Genomic DNA, 27,800 nt, shown 5'->3' with positions numbered 1-27,800 from the left:
CCTTCCCGCCACCTTATCCCAGAACTAACCCTCCAACTCAGCACCACCCTGTTTAAATGAACTACCTGTCCATCTTCCTTCCCAACTATCCACTTCACCTTCCACTGTGACCTATCACTATCACCACTCATCTTCATCTAGCTATCGCCTTCCAAGCTAACTTCCTCACAGCCCCAGCCCCTCTCATTTATCTCTCAGCCCCATTTCACCCACCCCCCTCATTCCTGATGAAGACTTTATGCCTGAAATGTCGAATCTCCTACTCCTCGGATGCTGCCTGACTGGCTGTGCATTTGTAGCACCACGCGTTTTGCCTCTGATCTCCAGCATCTGCGGTCTTCACTTTCTCCTGCTGAAGGATTTTCACAGGTTGGGGGAGTGAGCAAAGAAGTGGCAGGTGGAGTATAACGTGGGAAAGTGTGACGTCATGCACTTTGTCAGGAAGAATACAGGCATGAAGAATAGCGAGCAAGTTCAGAAGTCTGAAGTGCAAAAAGACGATGGAGTTCTAGTCCAGGAGTCTCGAAAGGTAAGCTTCCAGGTTGTCAGTAGTTATGAAGGCAAATACAATTATGGGATTTATTTCAAGAGGGCTTGAATATAAATGCAGGGATGTACTTCTGAAGCGCTATAAGGCTTTGGTCAGGGCACATCTAGATGATAGTGCACAGTTTTGGGTCCCATATCTCAGGAAGGATGTACTGGCCCTGGAACATTTTCCAAGGAGATTCACGAGAATAGGCCCAGGAATGAAAAGCTTAACATATAAAGAACATCTGAAGGTTCTGCATCTATATTTAATAGAATTCAGAAAGATACTGGGAGGTCTAATTGAAACTTACAGAATATTGTAATGACCTGGGCAGAGTTGATATTGGAAATTAATTTCCGATGGTAGGAGAGACGAGGGCCCGAGGGGACAGTGTAAAGAGAAGGCCGTTTAGAACAAAGGTAAGGTGGAACCTATTCAGCCAGAGAGTGGTGAATATATGGAATTCTCTGCTGCAGAAGGCTGTCGAGGCAAGGTCATTGAGTATATTTAAGAGTGAGACAGATAGGTTCTTGATTGCAAAGTTGATCAAGGGTTACAGAGAGAAAGCGAGAGAATGGGGAGGAGAAGTTTAACAGCCATCATTGAATGGCGGAGCAGGTTGAATAGACTGAATGGACAAATTTCTGCTCCAATGTCTTCTGGTTGCTTGGTTAATATTGGCTCTCCTCATTCCTTATTGGAGATGTATCCTGGAATTTATCTTCATATGATTTATAAAGAGTAACATTCCAATACAGATGACTGGGAAATACCAGGTTCGCTCCCTCCAGTCTCAGCAGCAATGTCCACAGTATCATAATCACACTGCAATTGAAATCCAGTGCATGGTACTTAATCACAGTTGATTGATATCGACAACATTAACAGCAAGACCCTCACCGGCCCTCTCTGATCCTCGACAAACCATCTGGATTGTGTGACACATCATATTCTCTGTTAACATGTCCATGCCATTTGTCTGTTGTAACTCATGTTGTTGTAGGCACATTTTCCTGTCAGATTATAGACTAGAAATGTTCCCTCCATATTTTACTGACATTATAATCACTGATCAGTAGTTACAGACTTTATGTCTCCATTTATAAACGGAGAAATAGTTTATGTTCTGACAATCCTTTGACATTACCCCCATATCCAAGGTAGATTGAATGATTGTATACAATCAAGCTTCCATCTCCAATATTCCTTCCTTTAGTCACCCCATATATCTCATCCCAAATGTGTAAATTTTAAACGTTGTTTTGATTTTTAATGAAATCATTATTGAAATGAAAGAGGTTAACTGGAGCTATTTGTTCAGTGACTGTGATTCATTTCAATCTCAGTGGATCCTAATTATCCCAGTGGAGAGTTTCCATCATTGAATGATAAATGGGCTCTGTAAATTGTTATCCCATAGTATGAGTACGAGCATCACTGACAGCACTAACAGGGATCATCAGCTCGAGTGAGAGGGGGTGAAGAGATCAGAATCTGAGAACATTAGACTGGAACGTTACAATACTTGTTCAAAATCTGAGGACCTAGGATTGGATTGTTCCAACAATGGATCAGAATCAGAGAACATGAGACGGGAATGTTCCAACAATGGATCATAATCTGAGAACATTAGACTGGAATGTTCCAGCAATGGGCAGGAGTTTATACTCGGGTCTTTACTGGTTTTCCCAGCCTTGGATATCATTAACAGCGCGGATCAAGTATATCCTTTGGATTATTCAAGGTGGTTACTATCCCATCCTCACGATAGTTGGTGTTCCTGGTAAGTCATTATATTTGTCTACTAAACCGGGTTGATCTGAATTTCTGCTCATGATATATAAATTTTCGAAAGTGGAAGACAATGTCTTCAGTTCCAAACAAAAATTCCTTTCCTCATAAATTATAATTACTCACTGATATGCGAGATGGAACCAGACTGTTCTTAAAATCCATAATTCATTTTGAACTTCACAGATATACATCTCCATGTCCTCCCCACCCACCAATCGTGTCCAATACCACCATCATGGTATCCCAGTCTCATCCTCAGTCTCAGTGCAACTTTTGAATAAACCATGATTTGTGACTTTGTACAATTCGGATGCAACAGTTTTAAGTTCCTTCTAACCACATGTCCGTCACTAAATAATTGCTCTTGATTATGTTTAACCTGTTCTCTGCACAAATGGGAAGACAGTTTATGATGGTCAAGCCATTGACTCATAATTTAGAACAACAGAATATCTCATGAAGGAAATTGGTGGAATTTAAAAGCAACCATTATCATTTGTTATAAAAACCCATCTGCTTGCCTCACGTCCTTTGGTGAAGTCAATGTGTCATGCTTCCCTCGTCAGGTTTCCGTGTAACTTCTGTGATGAACATGTGGGTGTACTGTACCTTTAAGAGAATTAAAAGCCAGCAATAACTACCTGACAGCACCATGTGCTCTGAAAAATAGATATAATGTAACCTTTGGTTGAAAAACTCGATTAGCTAATTGTCTCGAGCCAAAAACAAATTCAGCAAAACACTTTAAATTATACCCCAAAGTACCCACCTCTAATCAAGTTTGAATTTAGTATATTGACAATCGTAAAGGTCAATGACACAGTCGAATGGTTTGGGGGGGGGGTACAAGACCGTGGAGATTGAACAGTTGAAACGAGAACGACCAAGCTACTAGCATGCAAAGACTGCCTGAAAAATAGCTCTCTTAAGGGTACTTTTATTGATTAGCAACTGGTGAAGCAGAATCCCCAAGAAGAAAAGAAAATAGGAATATGGGGAAGAACCGAAAGCTTCCTGGTTTTGAGGTTAGAAGTTTTGCTTTGTAAATCTTCATTCGCCATCTTATCAGACTAATATTGTGGAGGGGGGAGGTAAAAGATAGGTGAGAGGAAGAAGTTGTAAATAGTAGTTCGTTTATTATTCTCTGTTATACTTTAAGAATAAAGTTGTTAATTTTTACTTTTAATAGTTTTGGACTCTAGAATTATCACACATTACTGCATGGGATAAATCTTTTCTCTGTTTCTGGTTTTAATTAAGCAGGAGAATTGCTCCTGTGTTGTAACACTACAAACCCCCAGCAATGTGTTTAACTCTTTACTATCCTGTGGAACAGTTGAACCAGCCACTCAGTTCAAGATCAGCATAACGTATTGGCCTCACCAGGGCTCCATACATTATGTGAGAAAAGATGAAAAGTAAAGATAGCTCCCTTCCTCTGCCTCTGTCACGTATTCCTACAGCTCATTTCTATTCAGGTAAGTGACCATCCCCTAGTTTGGGTGTATTCAATCTCATCGAAGTTCTCCCCAAGGGTGTTGCATATCTCCATAGGCATCGCTGGTGCTAGCTTTATTGATATTGACATACGGATGTAAGGGACTTATGAATTCCATTACAGACGTAGTGCATAGAGAAGAAATGGCTTTTTTTGGCACCGGAAAGAAATGGCGATGTCTAAGTGAGAGAAAAGGATTATTGCGATCATCCCTGACAGTGTTTTTGAGGCAGTATTTGAAGTACTGTGGATAGACTTTCTCTGAAGTTTCACTAGACTAATCCCTGAGATAATGGCACTATGAGCAGTTAGTGAAGCTCAGTAAGAGAATAAGAGGTAATTGCATTGAACCTTAAGGGAGATGGGCAATCACTCATGATGATCTAAACAGGCACTGATACAGAGATGAATTCCATGGCATTTTTGTCACTCGGGTTACATGATTCTCGATAGGTTAAGAGCCTCCGCGAACGTTCCACCCAACTGCACGCACTCCCTATTTTGATTGAGACAGACAGAGAGAAAGAGAGAGAGGTTCAGGCTTTTGAATAAACTCTCCAAATATTAATACAGTTCAATTGGTGTGTGATCCTGCAATGAACGTCATGTTATCCATAATCCCGACAGGAGCCACAAGACTTTCATTATAAAAGAGTTAACTCTTCCTTGCAACATCTGACCTCAATGGAGGACATGGGGTGTGTCTTCTCGGAGATGGAAGATGCCTCCTTGAGACTTGACACAAAATATTTGGCTTCCCTCCTCACTGCCAGCAAATCGTGTTAAAGTAGCAAACGTTCTACAAATAGTGGAGCCAACATTAACACCATAGAGCCCTCTATCAGTGCAGTCTCAGTTTCATTGGTTTGTCATGTTGGACTATCAATGACAACATCCTGTTCCTGTATAAGTGTCTCGTGGGACTGTTTAGTTTCCTCCTGGTCTCATGGACCAGGTTTAACGGTCTGATTGGGCTCTGCCTGCTCCTGTTTAACAGCTTGATGAACTGACAGACCCCTTCTCTTCCTGTGGAACAGGCAGGAGGTTTGAATGGGCTGTTCCTCTTCTTGTTCAGTAGGTTGCTGAATGGCTTCCATATATCCGTGTGTAACCAGCTTGAGATGGTGAGTGAGCTCCTCTTTGAACTGTAGAAATGCGTAGTATCTGGCCGTGCTGTTACATGAATGTTACCGGCACTTAAACAGCTCAAAACGGAATGTTGCCCGCGTCTTTCTGCACATGGACACAGAATGGTTTATGAGGGACAAACTGCTCTGAGCATTGTGTGATCTTCAGTCATTATCCCCACTTCAGATCTTATGATGGGGAAAAACATTGATGGAGCAGCTGAAGATGTTTGTGCTGAGGAGGTTAACCTGAGGATCTCCAGCAGAGATGTACCGGAACTGAGAGGAATGTTGACCATAGTCCACAAGCATCTTTCTTAGTGCTCTGAAAGACCCAGACAAGTGGGAGGTTACACCTCATCCCCATTCAGCTCAAGTAATTAGGTGGCCCCGATGCCATCCTCAGTAAAATACTGCCTTAATATCAAAGCCATTCACTCTTTTCTGAGCCCCTGTGTTCACCTCTTGTTCATACCAATAGGTGACGGTGTATGTGTGGGGAGTGTTTTCCTCTCACGGGGGTTAATCACTGTCAGAAGTTATCTGGGCTAGAGAGTTATTGGAGCTACATCACTGAAAGTATTTAAGGAGGTTGTAGATGGATGTTTGACCTGTCAGAGAGCTAAGGGGTGTGACGAATTGGCATTAAAGAGGAGTTAAAGTCAGCAGTAGATCAGCCATGATTGTATACAATGGCTTAATCGTCCGAATTACTGATCCTGATCCTTCTGTCCTCATATTCTGTAATTACAAAGTTAATGGTTGTAATTTTCCTGAACGTTCTGTTATTGAATGGTGCAATTAGAGAGAGTAAAGTATTTTGTGAGTCATCTCTGGGTGAGGTATGGGGGCTGTATTCACAGGGAATCTGGGTCTATAATATGACCAACAAACTGAAGCACTAGTTGCAGAAAGGAGACACTCTGTAAAGAGACCAGAGGCATCTTTCGAACCCAGCGTCTATTTCCCATTAACATTTTCCAACTCACACTAAACCGTGTGTGATAGTCTAGAGGGAATGAATGATATCCTGTGTTACTGTAGACCAGGTATTTGGAGGAAGTGGCCTCGATCTGCTCCTTGCAGGAACGGTGAGGGGTTGAATGGAACATCGGAACGTAGGATTGAGCAGCAGGAGTGGGCCACTTTGTCACCGTTCTACCACGTACTAAGATTGTGGTCTCAGCAGCACTTTTCTGTCTGTATACCATTTTCCAAAATTCACTTGTCTGTCAAATGTCACCAAAGACAACTTTGAATAAATGTAAACATCCAGGCACCACAAACGTCTGGGGAAAGGAATTACACTTGAACAGCCCTTTGTGAATATCTCATTTGTGTTCCATGCAAAGTTGGAGGGTCACTGTTTCTTTTTCAGTCCCAATCCTGCACTAGTTACACCAATCTTAAATGCAACCAGTTTAGTGATGTGGACAATGATATAGGTCTCAGAGTAGGTCATTTTCGAGAGAAATGTGAGACAGAGAAATTTGAACTCATAACAAATCTTAAAATGATGGAGTGCCCCAAATGTTATTCTGCCTTTGAAGTTATTCTGCTCACACAATGTACTGGTCGTGGGATTTCTTTCTAGAACTGTTGGATTTGGCTGAATTTCCTTTGTTTCAGGCAGTGGAGAGATTCCAATGAATCCTCACCATGAACCCTTCACAAGTGGTAAAGATAACTCAGGGATCTTCTGGTCTCACACTTTGCTATCGGGCGGAACAAAGTAAGAGAGAGGGATCAATTGGCTGCTGCATCTCAGCCAGGGAACATTTTTCTCCCTCTCTGTGTTGGAACATACAATAATGTCAACTGAACATCAAACTGGGCCATGTGGGCTCTCCTGGAACATTCTCTGGAAAACTTGATTATAGATTATATGCAAGTGCGTCATTCCTTTCAATCGCAAAAATGTCGCCACTTTTTAATTTAAAGACATGTGTCTGTGGACGTTGTAAATATCGGTAGGTGTCGTCATAGCATGTGTGTTAATATCAATACATCTTTTTCTTCAAATGTATTCAAGAGATAATACGCATCCAGTTGATGCACTTTTCAGAAAGTCATCGATGGTTCAATACTATTTCTTATCTAAGATCGAAACTGATAATCCCCCAGAACAAAAGGCCAGTATTCCAGAAATGAGTAAAGGGAAACCTCTTTGAAAATCTTCGAAAAGAATTATCTCCTTTCATTTTATTTCAGGAGATCAAAACTGCACACAATGCATCAGGTGTCGTCTCAGCAATGCCCTGTACAGATGCAGTTAAACATTTCTGCGATTGAATCTGATATCTTTTGCCAAAAACAGCATCATTCCATTTACATCCCAAATCACTTGCTGCATCTGCAGACTGACTTCATATGATTCATGTACCAAAAACATGGAAACCGCCTGTATCACAGAGTTCTGTAATTTCTCTCCATTTAAATTGATTACCATTGTTCCATCCTTCACGCCAAAATAATCAACTTACTTTGTGTTATTTCTGCTGAAGTTTTGCTCACTAACCTTCCCTGTCTACATCGCATTGTAGGCTCACTACCTCCATTTGACGACACATTGAATGGCCATCTTGGTGTACAAGCTAACTAAGCTCCAAACCATTCCTTTCCCTTCCTCCAGATCTTTGATACAGATTATTGATCATTGATGACCCCACAGTGACCTCTGAGGCACTCTATCAATTACAGCTTTGCATCCTGAAAATAAACATTTGTGTCTATTCTCTATTTCCTGTTAGCGATACATTCCCTGTTCTTGTGTCGCCATTCAGGCAGTTTGAAAGGCCTCCTCCTGGGCTGTGTAATGTACTAAATGAACCTAATTATTTCATTCTATATTCCTGTGTAATTCCTTCGAGGGGCGGAATCGTCTCCTCTTGTCTCATTGTAACAATCCTGTCTGACTGAATGGGGTGATTCCCAACCTTGTAACAGCGTCGAGGCCTGGAATGAGGGAACAACGCATGGGGTTGGGACAGCAGTATATCTCTGTAACAGTCTCGAAGTGTCGATTGAGGGAACAACACATGGCGTAGGGACAGAAGTTGTCCATTCGGCTGCACCATTCAGAATGTTCATGGCTAATCCGAGTTTGTCTGACCATCCATTTCCTGTCTGTTTCCTACAAACACTGAACCTTCTGTCCAGCAAAGCTCAGTCCGAGCTGAGCCTTGTAAATCTTCAATAACCGAGTCTTTACTGATCCCTGAGAATGAGGACACCACAGGTAGCACCAAACTAAAGTGAAGGAGACGTCCTTATTTCATTGCGGGACTGTTATTTTAAAACTGTCTTAACTAAACAACAAATCACCACCTCTTTTCAGACATAAGGACAGAATAATTAGGAATAAAGATTAACGAAACCAGACCCACATTCCCACTGACCCTTTCCAATCAAATATGTATCACACCCAGCCTCTGCTGATGGCTCAGGAAGAGAATGCCTTTGTCGTATCTAATGTGTTCAGGTGTTTCTTCATGTCATGTACAGCAAATCGAATTGCTGGAAGACGAGCATCTGTGAGTCTGTGGGCATCATGATGAATGTGAGTTGGATCATCCACTCAATACTTCTGGCTGAGTGTAGTGCAGACACCACGCCCTTGACTTTTTTTTCACTGCTGTATGGAGTTGTTCCGATATTTAGGGTGAGGATATTTCTGGAGCCCTCTCCTCCAGTAAATTGTTTAATACTCCATCGATATTTATGTTTGGATTTAACAGGACGACAGAGCTTAGGTCCGATCTGTTAGTCTTGGAATCATTTCCCCCTCTCCATCAGAAGTTAATTCTGCTATTTGGAATGCAACCACTCACGTGTGGGAGCTTTAATGGGTTGTCAACAGGTTTAGGTGCACGTGATTCCGGCCTTGGCATCAGCCCTGTATTCAGTGACCTAACCTGGTTTCTGATGCGGTAACACTTCCATTTTCATATTCTCATTCTGCTGAGGGCATCTCCCTGGTGTCACGCCTCCAATTTGTTACTTTAACTCATTCCATTTAAGGTAATAATCTAAATCGTTTCTTTTCCACAATGTCAACTTCTGTATTTGAAGTGAATGTGTTTCCCTCTGTTTTTCTCCCTGGCCATGATTAAATGCTCTGTAGTGTCAGTGACGCCAGTTCTTTGCAGTTTCAGAGTCAAATTGTGCACCATGCGTTATTGTTCAGTTCTCAGTGTACGGCGCTCCATGTTGGACAGGATGTTTGAGCATCTTTGACATCTTTCTTTTGAAATTGTCCAAAAACAGAAATTGCTGAAGAAATTACTGAAAATGTTGCAGCATCTTCTGGAGTGAATGCAGAGTTAAACTTTCAGGTCCAGTGACCCTTTACAAAGCTCCCAGTTTCTCCAGCATTTTTGTATTTTTATTTCCAGGTATCCATAGTTATTTGTTTAGTAAAAATTTGTTTTGTGCCTATTCATTTCTGGAGAAAATCAACATGTCTGTCAGCATCGACGCCAATGGTCTTTTCACAGCAGAGAGCGTCGTGAGCTGGGCGGAAGTGAAGTTGGAGTGAAGAGCTGGTCGGGAAGTTAAGTGATTGATATTTGAGTGGGTGTGTTCCAGACCCCGGACACACAAAGTAGGGCCTCCCTCCCATCCTCCTCCTCTAACCTAACTTTAAAGTCCACAGGTAAGCTACTCAGTGTTCTTGTTTTGGAGATTAAGTGTAGAGTAATGGCAGCGCAGGCAGTGGAATGTTCCTCCTGCAGGATCTTTGAGGTAGGGATGACCACCGATGCTCCTGCAGACTGCATCTGCAGGAAGTGCAGCCAGCTCCAGCTCCTCACAGACCGTGTTAGGGAACTGGAACTGGAGTTGGATGAACTGAGGAATATTCGAGAGGGTGAAAGGGTGATAGATAGAAGCTACAGGGACATAGCTACGCCAGAGAACAGAGGTAGCTGGGTAACAGTTAGAGGTGGGAAGGGGAGGAAGAGGCAGTGCAGGGATCCCCTGTGGTCGTTCCCCTCAACAATAAGTATACCGCGTTGGATACTGTTGGGGGGGAAGGCCTAGCAGGGGTAAACTGCCGTGACCGGGTATCTGGCACGAGGTCCGGCTCTGAGGCTCAGAAGGGAAAGGGTGAGAGGAGGAGAGCGCTAGTTATAGGAGACTCTATAGTTAGAGGGACGGACAGGCGGTTCTGTGGACATGGGCGAGACTCTCGGATGGTTTGTTGCCTCCCGGGTGCCAGGGTCTGAGAAGTCTCGGACCATGTCTTCAGAATCCTTAAGGGGGAGGGTGTGCAACCAGAAGTCGTGGTGCACGTTGGCACCAACAACATAGGTAGGAAGAGGGGTGGGAAGGTCATTCAGGAGCTCAGAGAGTTAGGCTGGAAGCTAAAAGCTAGGATGGACAGAGTTGTCATCTCTGGGTTGTTGCTGGTGCCACGAGACAGTGAGGCAAGGAATAGGGAGACAGTGCAGTTGAACACGTGGCTGCAAGGATGGTGTAGGAGGGAGGGGTTCAGGTATTTGGACAATTGTACTGCATTCTGGGGAAGGTGGGACCTGTAAAAGCAGGACGGGTTGCACCTGGACCAGAAGGGCACCAATATCCTGGGAGATAGGTTTGCTAGCACTCTTCGGGGGGGTTTAAACTAATTTGGCAGGGGGATGGGATCCGGACTTGTAGTCCAGCAAGTAGGTTAGCTGTTTGTCAGGATGTCCAAGAATGTAGGGAGGCTGTGGAGAAGGTAGCACTGACAGGGAATACTTGCGGACACAGAGATGGGTTCAAGTGTGTATACTTTAACGCAAGGAGTATCAGAAATAAGGTGGGTGAACTTTAGGCGTGGATCGGTACCTGGGACTACGATGTTGTGGCCATCACGGAAACGTGGATAGAAGAGGGACAGGAATGGTTGTTGGAGGTTCCTGGTTACAGATGTTTCAGTAAGATTAGGGAGGGTGGTAAAAAAGGAGGGGGTGTGGCGTTGCTAATTAGAAATGGTATAACGGCTGCAGAAAGGCAGTTCGAGGGGGATCTGCCTTTGGAGGTAGTATGGGCTGAAGTCAGAAATAGGAAAGGAGCAGTCACCTTGTTGGGTGTTTACTATAGGCCCCCCAATAGCAGCAGAGATGCGGAGAAACAGATTGGGAAACAGACTTTGGAAAGGTGCAGAAGCCACAGGTAGTAGTCATGGGCGATTTCAACTTCCCAAATATTGATTGGAAGCTCTTTAGATCAAGTAGATTGGATGGACCGGTATTTGTGCAGTGTGTCCAGGAAGCTTTTCTAACACAGTATGTAGATTGTCCGACCAGAGGGGAGGCCATATTGGATTTGTTACTTGGTAACGAACCGGGAGAAGTGATGGGCTTGTTAGTGGGTGAACATTTTGGTGATGGTGACCACAATTCTGTGACTTTCACCTTGGTTATGGAGAGAGATAGGTGCGTGCAACAGGGTAGGTTTTACAATGGGGGGAAGGGTAAATACGATGCTGTAAGACAGGATCTGAGGAGCATAAGTTGGGAGCATAGGCTGTCAGGGAAGGATGTCGTGGAAATGTGGAACTTTTTCAAGGAACAGATACGTCGTGTCCTTGATATGTATGCACCTGTCAGGCAGGAAAGAAATAGTCGTGTGAGGGAACCTTGGTTGACGAGGGAGGTTGAATGTCTTGTAAAGAGGAAGAAGGAGGCTTACATAAGGCTGAGGAAACAGGGTTCAGACAGAGCGTTGGAGAGATACAAGATAGCCAGAAGGGAGCTGAAGAAAGGGATTAGGAGAGCTAAGAGAGGGCATGAAAAGTCTTTGGCGGATAGGATCAAGGATAACCCCAAGGCATTTTATGCGTATGTGAGAAATATGAGAATGACGAGAACGTGGGTAGGTCCGATCAAGGACAGTAGTGGGAGACTGTGTATTGAGTCTGAAGAGATAGGAGAGGTCTTGAATGAGTACTTTTCTTCAGTATTTACAAACGAGAGGGACCGTTTTGTTGAGGAGGAGAGTGTAAAACGGACTGGTAAGCTAGAAGAGATACTTGTTAGGCAGGAAGATGTGTTGGACATTTTGAACAACTTGAGGATAGACAAGTCCCCCGGACCTGACGGAATATATCCTAGAATTATGTGGGAAGCCAGAGAGGAAATTGCAGAACTGTTGGCAATGATCTTTTCGTCTTCACTGTCAATGGGGGTGGTGCCAGGGGACTGGAGAGTGGCGAATGTTGTGCCCCTGTTCAAAAAAGGGAATAGGGATAACCCCGGGAATTACAGGCCAGATAGTCTTACTTCGGTGGTAGGTAAAGTAATGGAAATGGTACTGAGGGATAGGATTTATGAGTATCTGGAAAGACACTGCTTGATTAGGGACAGCCAGCACGGATTTGTGAAGGTTACGTCTTGCCTTACAAGTCTTATTGAATTCTTTGAGGAGGTGACCAAGCATGTGGATGAGGGTAGAGCAGTGGATGTGGTATACATGGATTTTAGTAAGGCATTTGATAAGGTTCCCCATGGTAGGCTTATGCGGAAAGTCAGGAGGCATGGGATAGAGGGAAATTTGGCGAGTTGGATAGAAAACTGGCTAACCGGTCGAAGTCAGAGAATGGTGGTAGATGGTAAATATTCAGCCTGGAGCAAAGTTACAAGTGGAGTTCCGCAGGGATCAGTTCTGGGTCCTCTGCTGCTTGTAATTTTTATTAATAACTTGGAAGAGGGAGTCGAATGGTGGGTCAGTAAATTTGCAGATGATACAAAGATTGGTGGAGTTGTGGATAGTGAGGAGGGCTGTTGTTGGCTGCAAATGGACTTAGATATGATGCAGAGCTGGGCTGAGGAGTGGCAGATGGAATTCAACCCTGTCAAGTGTGAGGTTGTCCATTTTGGAAGGACAAATAATAATGCGGAATACAGGGTTAACGGTAGGGTTCTTAGTAAGGTGGAGGAGCAGAGGGATCTTGGGGTCTATGTTCATAGATCTTTGAAAGTTGCCACTCAGGTGGATAGAGCTTGTAAGAAGGCCTATGGTGTATTAGCGTTCATTAGCAGAGGGATTAAATTCAAGAGTCGTGAAGTGATGTTGCAGCTGTACAGGACTTTGGTTAGGCCACATTTGGAGTACTGTGTGCAGTTCTGGTCGCCTCATTTTAGGAAAGATGTGGAAGCTTTGGAGAGGGTGCAGAGAAGATTTACCAGGATGCTGCCTGGAATGGAGAATAGGTCGTACGAGGATAGGTTGAGAGCGCTAGGCCTTTTCTCATTGGAATGGCAAAGGATGAGGGGTGACTTGATAAAGGTTTATAAGGTGATCAGAGGAATAGATAGAGTAGACAGTCAGAAACTTTTTTCCCCGGGTACAAGAGTGTTACAAGGGGACATAAATTTAAGGTGAAGGGTGGAAGGTATAGGGGAGATGTCAGGTTCTTTACCCAGAGAGTGGTGGGGGCATGGAATGCGCTGCCTGTCGGAGTGGCAGAGTCAGAATCATTGGCGACCTTTAAGCGGCAATTGGATAGGTACATGGATGGGTGCTTAAGCTAGGACAAATGTTCGGCACAACATCGTGGGCCGAAGGGCCTGTTCTGTGCTGTACTGTTCTATGTTCTATGGTCATCTGCAGAGACATAGAAACAGCGTTATCATTTCAAGCCCAGTTGACACTTCTTCAGAACTGAATAGGATTGGAAACTTGGATTTTTACTTCCTTGTCAGAGATGAGGGATGGGTGACAGGGAAAAGAGAGTGTGGCAAAGATAAACGGGCTTTTAGCATTGGTGAACGAGTGGATGATGTAAAATGGGGTTTAAATTATGGTGTTCATGGGAAAAAGGAGTTCTCTCCATTGAGTGCAAGATAAAGAAGACACAACCACACAAGGTCTTAGGGAGGCCAGGAGGGAGAATGTTGACTATATGGCATTTTATACATCTGGCCATAGATGTGTTTCCACACTCGAGATCATCGCCCCCTTTAGACAAAGGAATCCAGGTGTTTGACTTCTTATTGGCACTAGTAAGCATTTCATGCTGCCTTCGTATTGTGATAGGGAGAAAAAACAAATCACCATATGTAGTTTGGGCTGATTATCATTAGCCTGTCATGTTTAATATTGTTTCAAATTTGCAGTGTTTATCTTTAAGTGCTTGTTCTTGAAGTTAGTATCAGATGTTTAAAGGAGGTTGGGTGGTGACATTGTAAAAGTTTCTAAAATCATGGGAGATATGGATAGAGTGAATAGCCAAGAGCTTTCCAACGACATGGGGGAGTTCAGCCATAGTAGGCATAGTTTAAGGTGAAAGAGGGAAGATTTAAAAGGAACAGATGGTGGTGTGGATATGGAATGAGCTGACATAGGAAGAGTGGTAGATGCATGTACAGCTCCAACACTTAAAACTCCTTTGGACAAACATATGAATAGGAAACATTTCGAGGCATACGGTCCAAATGAAAGCAGATGGGACTAGCTTAATTTGGAGATGCTGGCCAACATGGTGATTTAGAAATGCTTCACGCAGGGTCAGTGTGGGTTTGTGAAAGGGAATTATATTTTGCCCTGTAAAATCATGCAAAGTATTTCTGGAGATGCCTGAGAATGTAACAAGCCGATTTGATAAAGGGGATCTGGTAGACATGAGGCTTTCCAGAGATTTTCCACAAGGTATTACAAAATAAAAGTTCTTACACAAGACAGAATCGGGCTGGCATTGTATGAGAGGTACACCATGGAGTGGGGTGGGTAGTTAATGAGATGAGTTTGGAAACTAGCTCGGCATCGTGAAGACAACCCCTCTGTCACACTCAATGAAAATGTCACTGAGTCAGTTTTTTATTAGATTCAGCCCAGTGAGGCGAATACTTTGCTGTCCTCACTCCCAGTTACAAAGCTGCAGAACAAATGGTCATCCAAAACTCTCCATCACCTAAACTCACAGCAATATTCCTTTCACTCATAATTCTTCATAATACTGACCCGTGTTGCATGATACTATCGAAATGTCTTCATTTCAGCATTCTGGAACCTGTGAACATATCCTTCAATTACATTTTTTCTCAGTCTCCCCCATTCTGCCTTGAATCCAAAACACACTCATTTAGGCCCAGCTTGTCCATACCAACCAAATTGTCCATCCACTCTCACCCCATTTCCCTGCCCTTGCACTGTATCCCTCTAATCCTTTCCTATCTGTGTATTTGTCCAAATGCCATTTCAATGTTGTTATTGTACCCACCTCAATCACTTCCACTGACAGCTCAGTCCATTTGCGTACCACACTCTGTGTAAAACGTTTGCCCCTCAGGTTCCTTTTTACATATATTTTCTCCTTTCCAATCATTAATGGATGTCATCTAGTCCTCGATTCCCCAACCTTAGGAAAAGATTTGAAGTATTCACCCCATTCACGCCTCTCATGATTTTATAAGATTTACACTTCTATAAGAACCCTCTCAGTTTCCTACACTGTAAAGAAATAAGTTCTAATCTGTCCAACCACTGCCTATAACTTAGAGGCTTTAGCCCAGGAAACATCTTTATAAATTTCTTCTACACTCTTTCTCGTTCAATAATATCTTTTCTAGAGCAAGGTGAACAAAACTGAACACAATACTCCAACTGCAACCTTACCAACATCATGTACAACTGCAACATAACCTCCCAATTTCCATACTCAATGTGCTGATGAAGGCCAGTGTGCCAACAGCCTTCTTCACTGTCCTGTGTATCTGTGACTCAAATTTCAGACAACCGTGCACCTGACCTCCAACGTCCTTTTGTTCCACTACACTCCTTAAGGCCCTCTCATTCATCATTAAACTCCTACCTGGATTTGACTTTCCAAAATGCAAGACGTCCCACTTATCTATATTAAACTCCATTTCCTATTTCTCAGCCCACTTCCTCAGCTGACCAAGGTACTGCTGAAATTTCTGGTAATGTACCTCATTGTAAATGATGTCTCCTAAGTTAGTGTCATCTGAAAACTTACTAACCTTGCGTTGTGCACTCTGGTCCAACTCATTGATATAGATAACAAACAGCAATGGGCCCAGGACCGACTACTGAGGCACTCCACTAGTCACAGACCTCCAGTCCGACATCATACCTCCACCACAGCCATTTGCTTCATAAAGTCAAGCCAATTGTGTCGCCAATTTGCCAGTTTATAATGGAGTCCATGCGATCTACCTACTAGAGCGGTCTATCATGTGGAACCTTATCAAAGGCCTTACTGAAATCCATATAGACAATGTCACCACCATGCCCTTGTCAACCTTCCTGGTCACTTCCTCAAAAACTCTAACAAAATTTGTAAGGCATGATTTGCCACGCACAAAGCTATGCTGACTGCTCCAAGTCACACTCTGTCTTTCCAAATGCATGCATATGTTATACCTCAGAACCTTCTCAAGCGGTTTACCGAAAACAGATGTGAAGCTTACTGGTCTATCTTTCCCAGGCTTTTCTTTGCAGCCCTTCTTGAATAAGGACACATTTGTTACCGCCCAGTTTTCTGGGTCCTTGGCCCATGAACTGTGTTCTCTCGCCTCTTGCAGTACTCTTGGGTATGTCTGGTCAGGACCAAGAAATTTGTCTGACTTTATGCATTCTAATATGTCCAACAGCACCTCTACTGTGATATGGACTGTACCAAGATATCACAACTAACCTCTCAAAGGTCACAGATCTTCATGTCTTTCTTCATGGTAAACACAGAGGGGAAATTGAGGACTTCATCCATCTCTTGTGGTTTTACACATGTGTGCCCATTTTGGATTTTAAGACGTCCTATTCTCTCTCTGGTTGTTCTTTTTCTTTCCTATCCTGAATTTGGATTCACATTAATCTGCTCAGCCAAGGCTATCTCATACCCCCTTTTCGCCTTGCTGATTTCCTTCTTCAGTAAACTCATCTATCCCCTGTGTACCTCCAGGGATTCCCTTGGTCCCAGTTGCCTGTACCTGACCCACGCCTCCATTTTGTTCTGGTTAGAGACTCAATATTCTTGTCATCCAGGGTTCTCTCTTCCAGCCTCGATTTCCCTTCATCCTCACAGGAACATATAGGAACATATCTCACTTTTGAAGCCCTCCCACTTGCCCGGGATCCTTTTACCTCGAAACAAACTACTCCAATAATCCCCTGCAATCCCCTATCTAATTTCAACAAAATACACCTTGCTCCAATTTTGAACTTGAATCTGTGGACAAATTTTGTCCCTACCATACCTATTTTAAAACTAATACAGCTCTAGTCACTATTCCCAAAATGCTCCCCCACTTCACCTACCCTATTTCCCAAAAGTGGGTCGAGTTTGTCCCTTCCCCAGTAGGAACCTCTATATATTGCTTGTGAAAGCTTTCCTGAACACATTTAACAAATTACGTTCCATTTAAGTTTTTAACCATCTGGAAGTTCCCGTCTATGTTAGGAAAATTAAAATCACCTATTATGACAACCCTATTTCTCCTGCAAGTCTCGCCAGTCTCCATGAATATTTGTTCCTCTAATTTCCATTGAATATTTGGAGGCTTATAGTGCAACCACTATAACATCACCATCCCCCTCTTACTTCTTTGCGCCGTTCACAAAACCTCTCAGTTATTTCAACTTTACATACTAGAGTGATATGCGCCTGAATCAGAACTATTGGTATTTAAATTGTTTCCATTTACATCTCTTCCTCGCAGTGATTTTTACATTCGCAGTCCCCCTTGTCAAAGTACAGTGGAAGTATGGAGCTGTAAATGGATGGGAACTACACATCCTGTCACTTCCTGCATTGGTTACATTTTTCCCCACACTGGGCAGTGATCCAACACAGTGTTACCGAAAAATGCAACAGCCTGGGTTTCTATATGAATAAACCAGTGCGGACTGCACAGCTCCCCACGCTGGATATTTAGTCCAGGATTATAGATCAAGCATTGGTGTGGGCTGCATAGAGTTTCACTCTGGAAATTGCTGGGTTGCATAGAGCTGTATACTAGCCGGATCTACACAGTGCACCATCCTGATGGGCTGGTTATGTGAGCTGGATTGCGAATGTGAGAGAACTAAACATCTGACAATACCTTTATTTTGTGTTTTCATTCTTGTGATTGGACCCTTCAAATCATGACTCATTCCGTTAGATCCATCCTTCTGGATGAGTCATGGTGAGTGTTGTTACAGCATCTGAGTCTGCAACATGACCAACAAATGAAGCAGAGGCTGCAGAGAGGGGAGTCTCTGTAAAATGGAATGAGGGAATCACAATCAGATCAGACGTGGTCTTTGTGAATGGTGGGGCAGGATTGAATGGACCACTAATGCAACTTATTCATATATTTCTGTTTGTTCCAAGCGAACTCCCCTTTTCTCCCAGTGTCCCACACTGGTGGGGAGTGAAACACCTCCTGCTGCCCTTGCATAACAGGATGCTGGGGCCTCACTAACCTCCAGATTTCCCTGTGGCCCAGTTTTGAGCTCTGAGTGACTCCCTCCTGTCCCTGTGTCCCAGTCTCAAGCAGTTGGATGACTGCCTCCTGTTCCTGTGTAACAGACTCAGGCAATTGAATAACTGCCTCGTGTTCCTGTGTCCCAATCTCGAGCTCTGAGTGACTCCGTCCTTTCCCTGTGCCCCAGTCTTAAGCAGTTGAATAACTAATCCTGTTCCTGTGTCCCAATCTTGGGAAGCTTAGTGACTGCTTTCTGATCCAAGGTTTGCGATAGTAAATGTCCTCCTCCGACTACTGACGAACAGGCTCCAATAGCTCTGAGCTCACCTGCTGCTCCTGGAGAATGGAGATGTGGGCCTGAATGGCCTCTTCACATTCCTTACAGCTTCTCTTGACTAAAAGCCTTTCTTCTGTTTCTGTAAAACTTCATTAAAATCTGAATGATGTATTTTTGTATTTTACTCTCAGCAATTGATCAAACAAGCTTACTGGCAGAATTCAGAACCTGAATAGCCTCCTCCTGTTCCTGTGTTATACACTCAAGAGGCAATAGAGTCTCAAAGATGTACAGTCCAGAAAAATACCTTTCAGTCTGATCGTCCATCCCGACCAAATATCCTAAATAAATCTCGTCCCCCTTGCCAGCACTTGGCCCATCTCCCTCTAAACACTTCCCATGCATGTATCCATCTAAATGCCTTTTAAATGGTGTAACTGTACCTGCCTCCACCACCTCTTTTGGCTGTTCAATCCATACACACAGCAGTCTCTGTGTGAAAATGTTGTCCCTCATTTTCCTTTTTAAGTCTTTGTCTTCTAATTTTGGACTCGCCTATCCTGGGTAAAAGACGTTGACTTATCTATGCCCCTCATGATTTTATAAACCTCTTTAAGGTCACCCCTCAGCCTCAACGCTTGAAAATAGCCCCAGCCTATTCAAACTCTCCCTGTAACTCTAACCCTCCAACACCTGCAATATTCTTTTAAATCTCTTCTGCACCTTTTCAAGTTTGACAACATCTTTCCGACAGCAGGGAGACCAGGAATAAAGGCAGTATTACGAAAGTAGCCAAACCAATGACCTGTACAGATGCAACATGTCATGCAAACACTCAGACTCAAAGCACTCACCAGTAAAGGGAAGATCACCAAGTGCCTTCTTCACTGCGCTGTCTACTTGTGACGGCACTGTCAAGGAACGGAGAACCTGTACCACAAGGTGACACAGTAGCTCAGTGACTAGCATTGCTGCTTCAGAGCGCAGCGATCTGTGTTTAATTCCATCCTTGAATGACTGCCTGTGTGTAGTTTGCACTTCTCCCCGTGTCTGCATGAGTTTCCTCCGGATGTTATGTTTTCCTCCGACAGTATAAAGATATACAGATTAGGATAGTTTGGCCATGCTAAATTGCGTAATGTACCCAGGGATGTGTAGGCGAGGTGGATTAGCCATGGAAAATGCAGGCTCAGAGGGATAGGGGAGGAGTTTGTCCAGTGGGATATTGTTTAGAGGTTCGGTGTGTCCTCGATGTGCCGAATAGGCAATTTCCTCACTGTAGGGATTCGATCATTTCTATGGAGTTCTCCATTATTGTCAGCTTTGGACAGGGCCCTACCTATACGTCTTGCCTGGTTTTGTCTTGCCGAAATGCAATACCTCACATTTAACTAAAATAATCTGCATCTGCCATTCCTCGGCTCACCTAATCAAGGTCCCATTATAGTCTGAGAGATCATTCTTCACTGTCGACTACACCAACCACTTTGGTATTATCTACAAATTTACTAACCATACTTCATATACTCAAGTGCAAATGATTTGTATAAGTGACCAAAAGCAGTGGACCCACTTTTGATCTTTGCGCACGCCACTGGTCACAGGTATCCAAGTTTAATGAACAAATGCCAACTGTCACGCCCTGTCTCCAATATTCAAGAAAATTTTGGATCTAAATAGCGAGCTCTCCCTGGATCCCTGGCAGTCTAACCTCGCTAACCAGTCTACCATGTTGAACATTTTGGTTTTCTTACTGAATTCCATAAAGACAACATCCACTCTCCTGCCTTCATCAATCATCTTCATCACTTCCTCAAAAAATTCCACCGAGTCAGTGAAACGTGATCTCCGATGTACAAAGCCCTCTTCAGTCCTTGTCTTTCCAAATGCATATCGATCCTTTTCCTCGAAATCCCCTGGTTTTTTCTTACTTTCTTAAATAATGACACTATGTTATCAGCCCTCCAGTCTTTTGACACCTCACCTGTGGAAATCAATGTTACAAATATGTCAGCAAACTGCTGAGCATTCTCTTTCCTAGCTTCCCACAAGCATCTGGGATACAACTGCTCAGGTCCCAGGGATTGTTCACCTTTATGTGTTTTAAAATGTCCAATGCCTCCTTGTAATATAGACACTTTTCACGGTATCACTATATATTTCTTCATTCTCTCGCTCTTGTAACCTCCTCTACATTAAATACTGAGGAGAAATACTTGTTTTGTATCCCTCCAATCTCCTGTGGTTCCATACATAGGTAGCCTTGCTGATCTTTAAGGGACACTTTTCTCTCCCTAGTTAATCTTTTGCCATTAAAGGATTTGTAGAATGTTTTCAATGCCTCGTTAACCCTATTTCTAAGACCATCTCATGTCCACATTTTTCTGGCCCGATTTCCCCATTGACTATACACTTACTGCAATTATACACCTCTCAGGATTCACTTGATCTCAGCTCTGTTTACCTGACATATGCCTCCTTCCTTACCTTGACCAAAGCATCTATATTTCTAGCTATTCAGCATTCCCTGCCCTCACCAGCCTTGCCCATCTCAGTAATGGGAACACGTTGTCTCTGGACTCTCTGAAACCAAGTTTTGATGGCCTTACATTTTCCAACCATCCCTTTACCTGTGAATAAGGTATCCCAACCAGCCTTTCACAGGGCTCACCGAACACTTTCAAAACTGGTTTTGTTCAAAGTTAGAACTTTAATGTCTACATCAGGCCTTTCCCATTCCAAAACTAATTTAAAACTGATATTTATGAGTTAACAGACATGAAAGTTAGATAACCACTTCCTGCCCCTCTGTAATAGGCTCGAGAGGCTGAATGGGCTCCTCGTGGCCCTCTGTAATACACTGGAAAGGCTGAATGACCTCCTCCTGTCCTGGTGTAACAGACCCGAGACATTAAATGAAACAGCAACCCATGGATTACGAGCAGCCGTTAAACTGTATCTGATGGAGGTCCATCCCTTCTCAGTTACAGTAACACAACCAACGCAATGTACTCCAGGTGCCCTCATAGTAGCACCTCATACATCTGCAGCGACACATCTCCTTGTTTTGAATGATTCTATTGGCAAAATGTGCCAATATTCTAGATTTCCACCTTTTTAATTAGCAATAGGCTAATATGGGCTGAATGGCCTTCTCTTATCCCTTTGTGAGAGGCCCATAGGGACCGAATTGCTTCGGCCTGTCGCTGAGCAGCAATCTCAATGCTCTGTCTCAAGGTTATGAAAGGAATTGATAACAGGGCATTAAAACCAGGAGGAGCCTCACACTGGTCAATAAGTATCATACTTTGGGTTAAGGTATCTAGAAACTCGCCCACTCGACTTTTTTTTATGCAGCTGCTCTGTTATTTTATAACTGCCTCCTTTCATAAACAGAGTGGAACATATATAGTCCCTTGCAGTGTTCTGTTAATACTCTCATAAACAAGTTAAAAAAAGATTTAAAAGTTTTGAAGATTTATGGTTCATCCCTCAGCAACCCTCATCCATTCCATCCAAATTCAGTAAATGTTCCCTTTTATAGTGATATGAAAAGTGATGGGTGGAACTGGTTAACTGAGCCTGTTTGTTCAGTCATGATTTGGAAATGCCGGTGTTGGACTGGGGTGTACAAAGTTAAAAATCACACAACAACAGATTATAGTCCAACCGGTTTAATTGGAAGCAACACTAGCTTTTGGAGCGCCGCTCCTTCATCAGGTGATAGTGGAGGACACAATTCTAAGGCACAGAATTTATAGCAAAAATTTACAGTGTTATGTAACTGAAATTATACATTGAAAAATACCCGGATTGTCTGTAGAGTCTTTCATCTGTTCGACTACCATGTTAGTTCATTTATTTCATGTGTAAATCACAAACCCTTTTTTTTTTAAAGTTACATTCTCAGGTTAGCTGCAACATAAGTGCTAGCTAGACAATATGTGAAAGGTGTTAGCCCCCTGTGTTCTCTGTCTATGCCATGGTGTTTAGATTGATTCTAATCTGAAAAGTGAGAACATAGAGTTTTACATGAATTCATGCAGTTTTTGAGCAAAGTACAATGCAACTCTGCAAGTACAAATTCACCCCACAAAAAATCTGCATAGATGTAGGTCGTCTGTTTGTGTATGTGTGTGTTTGTTTGGGTTGGGGGCTGTGAGTGTGAGATGGAGTGTTTATGTGTGTGTAGATGAAGAGTGTCTTAAGTCTGTGAGGGGATGCATGTGTGAGTGTGGCAGTGTGTGTGCGTGTCTGGGGTGGGGGGCTGTGAGTGTCTGTGAGAGAGAGTGTACATGTGTGTGCATGAGTGTAGAGTGGTCCACGTCTCTGTGCGGAAGCCTGTGTGAGTGTGGGTGTCTGTAAGGGTGCGTGTGAGTGTCTGTGTACCTGTGTGTCCGCATGTATGTGTGTGTATAGGAGTGCCTGTGTGTGTGTGTGTATAGCACAATGGTGGTCACCTGTAATGTGACATAAACCCAAGGTCCCGGTTGAGGCCCTCCCTATGGGTACCGAAATTAGCTATCAGCCTCTGCTTGGCCACCTTTCGCTGCTGCCTGTCCTGAAGTCCGTCTTGGAGGATGGTCACCCGAAGGCCCGAGGTTGAATGTCCTGGACCACTGACGTGTTCCCCAACTGGGAGGGAACAATCCTGTCTGTTGCTTGTTGTACGGTGCCCATTCATCCGTTGTCGTAGCCTTTGCTCAGTTTCCCAGTATTTGTTCAGTGACTGTGATTAATGCCAATCTCCATCGATTCTAATTATCCCAGTGGAGGATTTCCATCTTTTAATGATAAATGGGCGCCGTTCAATGTGTTATCCCATTACATGAGCGGGAGCATCACTGACAGCACTTTCTGCGTTTTATGGGTGGTCATTATCATTGCGGATCTATTACACTCTTCTCATTATTCAATATATTTATTTTCCTTTCCTGGCTATCATTGGTATTCCTGGTAAGTGTCACTGTCCAGTTTTTTTTTTCTATAAACCAGTTATGACTGTATTACTGTTCTTTTATATAGTCTACACATCTTGTCACTATTATTGTTCCTGTTGAAACTCTCAATCCAGATATTTACTCTACAGACTACTACTAAGTACATCAATGATCGTGTTCAATTACTGTCTCCCTCTCTGTTCTGCCATCGTTACTCATGTGTCTCTATGTTGACCTACTCAGTTTCAGCGGAGAACTATAATTTATTGTATCATTGCCTTTGTATTTAAATATTAAGAGCATGGAGGTCACTCTGTACTGTTCTGGTTACAAACTCCACTTCCTGCCACTGTTTCCATCCCATCCCTGGCCAATATCTGCGGCTGAAGCAGACAAGTCACAACTGTGGGTGATCCCTTTGACCATGAGCTGATTCTTGACACCATACCCTGACCATTTCTAACTTGAAATACTCACCACTCCAGAATATATCTCACTGGTTTATTCCATCTGCTGTTTGAACCTTGAGCTATGAAATACAGCCAATAATCTGCTGCTGACACTCCCGGCTTCAAACCTGCCGAAGCAAATCTGATTCGAACTCACACCAAACTCCCATCCATCTGTCATTCATGTGCACGCCGATGTATATTGCTATTGTGTCTGGCAATGCCTTTATTTTGACATTCTCAAACACTTTACCTCATCTGTCCATGAAACTTCTCTCGTTCTCTCTCTGTCGATTAACAAAAAGCCTGCCAGTTGTTCTTATTTAAAATAATTTCCTCCATGTGCATTCCTTCTCAAACAATGAGTTTCGCATTCAACCACGCCAATCGCGCACACACACGCACTCTCTCTCAGTCTTTGATGAACACACACACGCAGCAAACCTTCCCATTGTAGGTAGTAATCTGATGCGAGTATAGTTAGCATATGATAGTAACGTTTGCAATATTCTCCATGCTGGGCAGATAGTACAGTTTACTGAGCAGCACACTAGCATGGTCTGCACAGCTCTCCATGCTGGGCTGTCATCTTGTCCCAGTTTATGTTATTTCTGATGTTCTGTGAAGCAGATTGAGAAGTTGATGTAACAAACCATTTCCGCTGATCTGACAATGAATTTATTCAATGTTCTCATTCTTGTCATTTTACTCTCGAAGCTCTCACTTCTCCAGTTAGTGCCACTGCCCTGTCTGTTTCCCCATATTTCCACAACATCTTTTCAGTTAATTAACTGTCTCTTTCTGTCTTTAATGTGAATCTTTCTGTCCCTCTGTATCTTTCCCTGGCCTTTGCTTTTTGCTCCCTAGTGTATCAAGTGCTGGCATTGTGTAGATTAGAAACAGTAAAATGATGTGAGTCAGACTGTTGTTCACTTCCCCGTATGTCCCACGTGATGGTCCATGGATAGGAATGTTTCAGAAGTTATGAGACACATCCTTGTAACTTGGTCTGTATCTGAATCTGTCCCTCTCAGGTGACCTTGCGATCAGTAGCAAGAGGAAGCCCGAAGAGTAAAGGGCCAGACATCTAAATTGTGTGACAATGCTGTCACTTTTGTAAAAAAAAAGCTATTTGTTTTTTCTAAATAAGAGATCTTAAAGGCCAAACTGCCTACTGAAAACGGCTCAAGTAAATAACTTACGACGCTTTTAGGATTTTTAATAAATAGTAGTAACAATGACCTCGTACCTTATCCCCAGCTGCTAATCTCTCTGACACCTGACTTGATGCTGATTCCTCCTGGATTGGAGAACTGTATGCAAGAATGTATGTCTGAATGTTCCTCTTTGCTAAGGGGTGTGTTTATGGGATGTTAGTATATTGGAACAGTTCATCTGTAGAAGGTACTGTATCCATTATTCGGTTAAGGTTTCCAATAGTTAAATTATTCTAAATCCCTCGTCATTTTGAATGGATTTGCATTAGAGTGTTTAAATATATTGTGTTTTGCTTGATGGTGAGTGGTTTGACGAGTAGCATCACGTCTGGAACACCCACTTCACATCTACCTTTAAAATAAAAAAGGTTTGGCATCCAAGCTAACCTCTTAAAATAGTTTGAGGCAGTCCAGTTATCCTATAGCAAATTGGGGACTCCTGTCTGGTTCTAAATCGATAATACCAAATTGGGTTTAGAATTACAATCCCTACAGTGTGCAAACAGGCCATTCGACCCAACAAGTTCACACCGACCCTCCGAGGAGTAACCTACCCAGACCCATTCCTTTACTCTATTCTTACTCATTTACCCCGACTAAGGCACCCAACCCACACATCCCTGAAATCTATGAACAATTTAGCATGGCCAATTCACCTGACATGCACATCTTTGGATTGTTGGAGGAAACCAGAGAATCCAGAATAAGCTCATGCAGACACTGGAGAGTATGCACCGGGAGACTATTGGGTTTAAAGGTCGTGTATGGTAGCTGTTAGTGTCTTTTGTTGTGGATGTTAAATTCGGTTGGTTTAAACAGTGTTTTGTATATAAAGATTCTTTCAGTCATTAAGAGTTCGCTGGGTGTGGAGGAAGTGAAGTTGGGGGTTTTACGAAAGGTAATGAAATCAAAGCTATAGGAATTGGCAGACAGCTGGAATTGGGGTTGCGTTTGTCTGTGCGAAAATGAGAGACAATTACAGCTTTTAGCTCAGCAATTACATTTTGTTGAACCGCCATCAGACTCTTTGGAAATGGCTAGAATTCAATTTCAAATGAGGCACTTTGAACATTAGAAGGAATTGAAACAGTTTGAATTATGATGAAAAGCAGAAATAAAAGAAAAAAGAAGTGAAGAAGAAAGAGAGAAAAGGAGAGAAGAAAAGCAGAGAGTTTCAACTTTAAAAGTTAGCAATTAGAGAGGAAAGTTGACATAGAAGGCGGAGATGAAGATAGATGCTAGGCTGGATGAGGAGGATAGTGAGGTTGAGCAACCCTGTAGGAGACAATGGCCTAACAGGGTTCTGTTAAATGCACCCAGGCATTATCTAAACTTGATGAGAAGCATGTGGAAAGCCTTTTGATTTTCATTTGAGAAAGTGGAGAAACAAATGCAGTGCTCAGTGACCATGTGGATTTAGTTGATCCAAAAAAGGCTGGTAGGTATTTGCATTCCTATCGGAGGAGGTATCTGGCCAGTATGGGGTGAAGAAAGCCATCTGAAGTGTATATGAGGTTGTTCCAGAAGCTGACAGACAGCGTTTCAGGAATCTAAAAAAGGGTCCCTGGTTAAACGCACATTGAGTTTGAAAGGATAAAACAAAGTAATTTTGAAAGGTGGGTAAGGGTATTAAAAACAGAGCAAAACTATGACACTGTTAGAGAGATTCTTAGTTTGGAGAAGTTCAACAATTCACTTCCTGCTGTCGTGAGAACTCGTGTGGAAGAGCAGAGAGTTACGATGGCAAGATTAGAAACTGAAATGGTTGATGATGATGATTGGGTTCAGAAATCAAAGTTTAGTTTCTGTGGGAGTTTGAGGAGAATGTATGAGATAGTCTTAAATCATATCCCTGTGAGAGTAAGGTTTACTGGCATAGGCCAGGAGTAGCAGGTAAAGAGGTTACAGCATTAAGAAGTACAGAAGCATGTAATTCTTTTATGCTGAGACATGAGGAGCTATGTCTTTCAGAAGGACTATTGGAGAAATGAGAAGTGCTCCATTATGTAACGTGTGGTTGGAGTGTCCAGTGGAAACATCAACAGATTTATTCCACAATGGGGAAGGAGGCCTTGAGATTAGTGTTGGCGTTACAACATTTCAGCATTTTAATTGCGAATAACATACATTAACCAAATCTTTTTCACTAATCGTGACCCCTTAAAATGTTTGGAGAAGTTTAGGGAGAGAAATACCAGTCTGTTTTTATTGAGCTTATTATTTCTGCCATTCAATTTGAAATCATTCAGGTGACGGGGACGAGAAAACCTAAGTTTTGACATGTTGTGGAGACTTGGATGAAGAAAGACAAAGGCATTCTGCGGCAGGAATAAAATGACTGAAATCGAAACTAGTTGTGAACAATTGTATGCTCAGAGTCAATGTAATATATATATATATATATGTTTTGCAAACTACTAACAGAGGAAGACTAGGAGGTCTAAAATGAATCTACCATTGTACATTGATGGATTATTTTATTAAAGGTGGAGTCGTGAGGATACTAACACTGTAAAAAGGTTATTTTCACTTGGGTTTTTTTTTGAAGAGAGGT

The sequence above is a fragment of the Chiloscyllium plagiosum genome, unplaced genomic scaffold, assembly GCF_037043375.1.
Source record: "Chiloscyllium plagiosum isolate Xiang-an unplaced genomic scaffold, Cpla_swu_hap1 HiC_scaffold_40, whole genome shotgun sequence".
Taxonomy (NCBI): Eukaryota; Metazoa; Chordata; class Chondrichthyes; order Orectolobiformes; family Hemiscylliidae; genus Chiloscyllium; species Chiloscyllium plagiosum.
The sequence above is the reverse complement of the archived record's forward strand: the minus strand, read 5'-3'. Positions refer to the sequence as shown.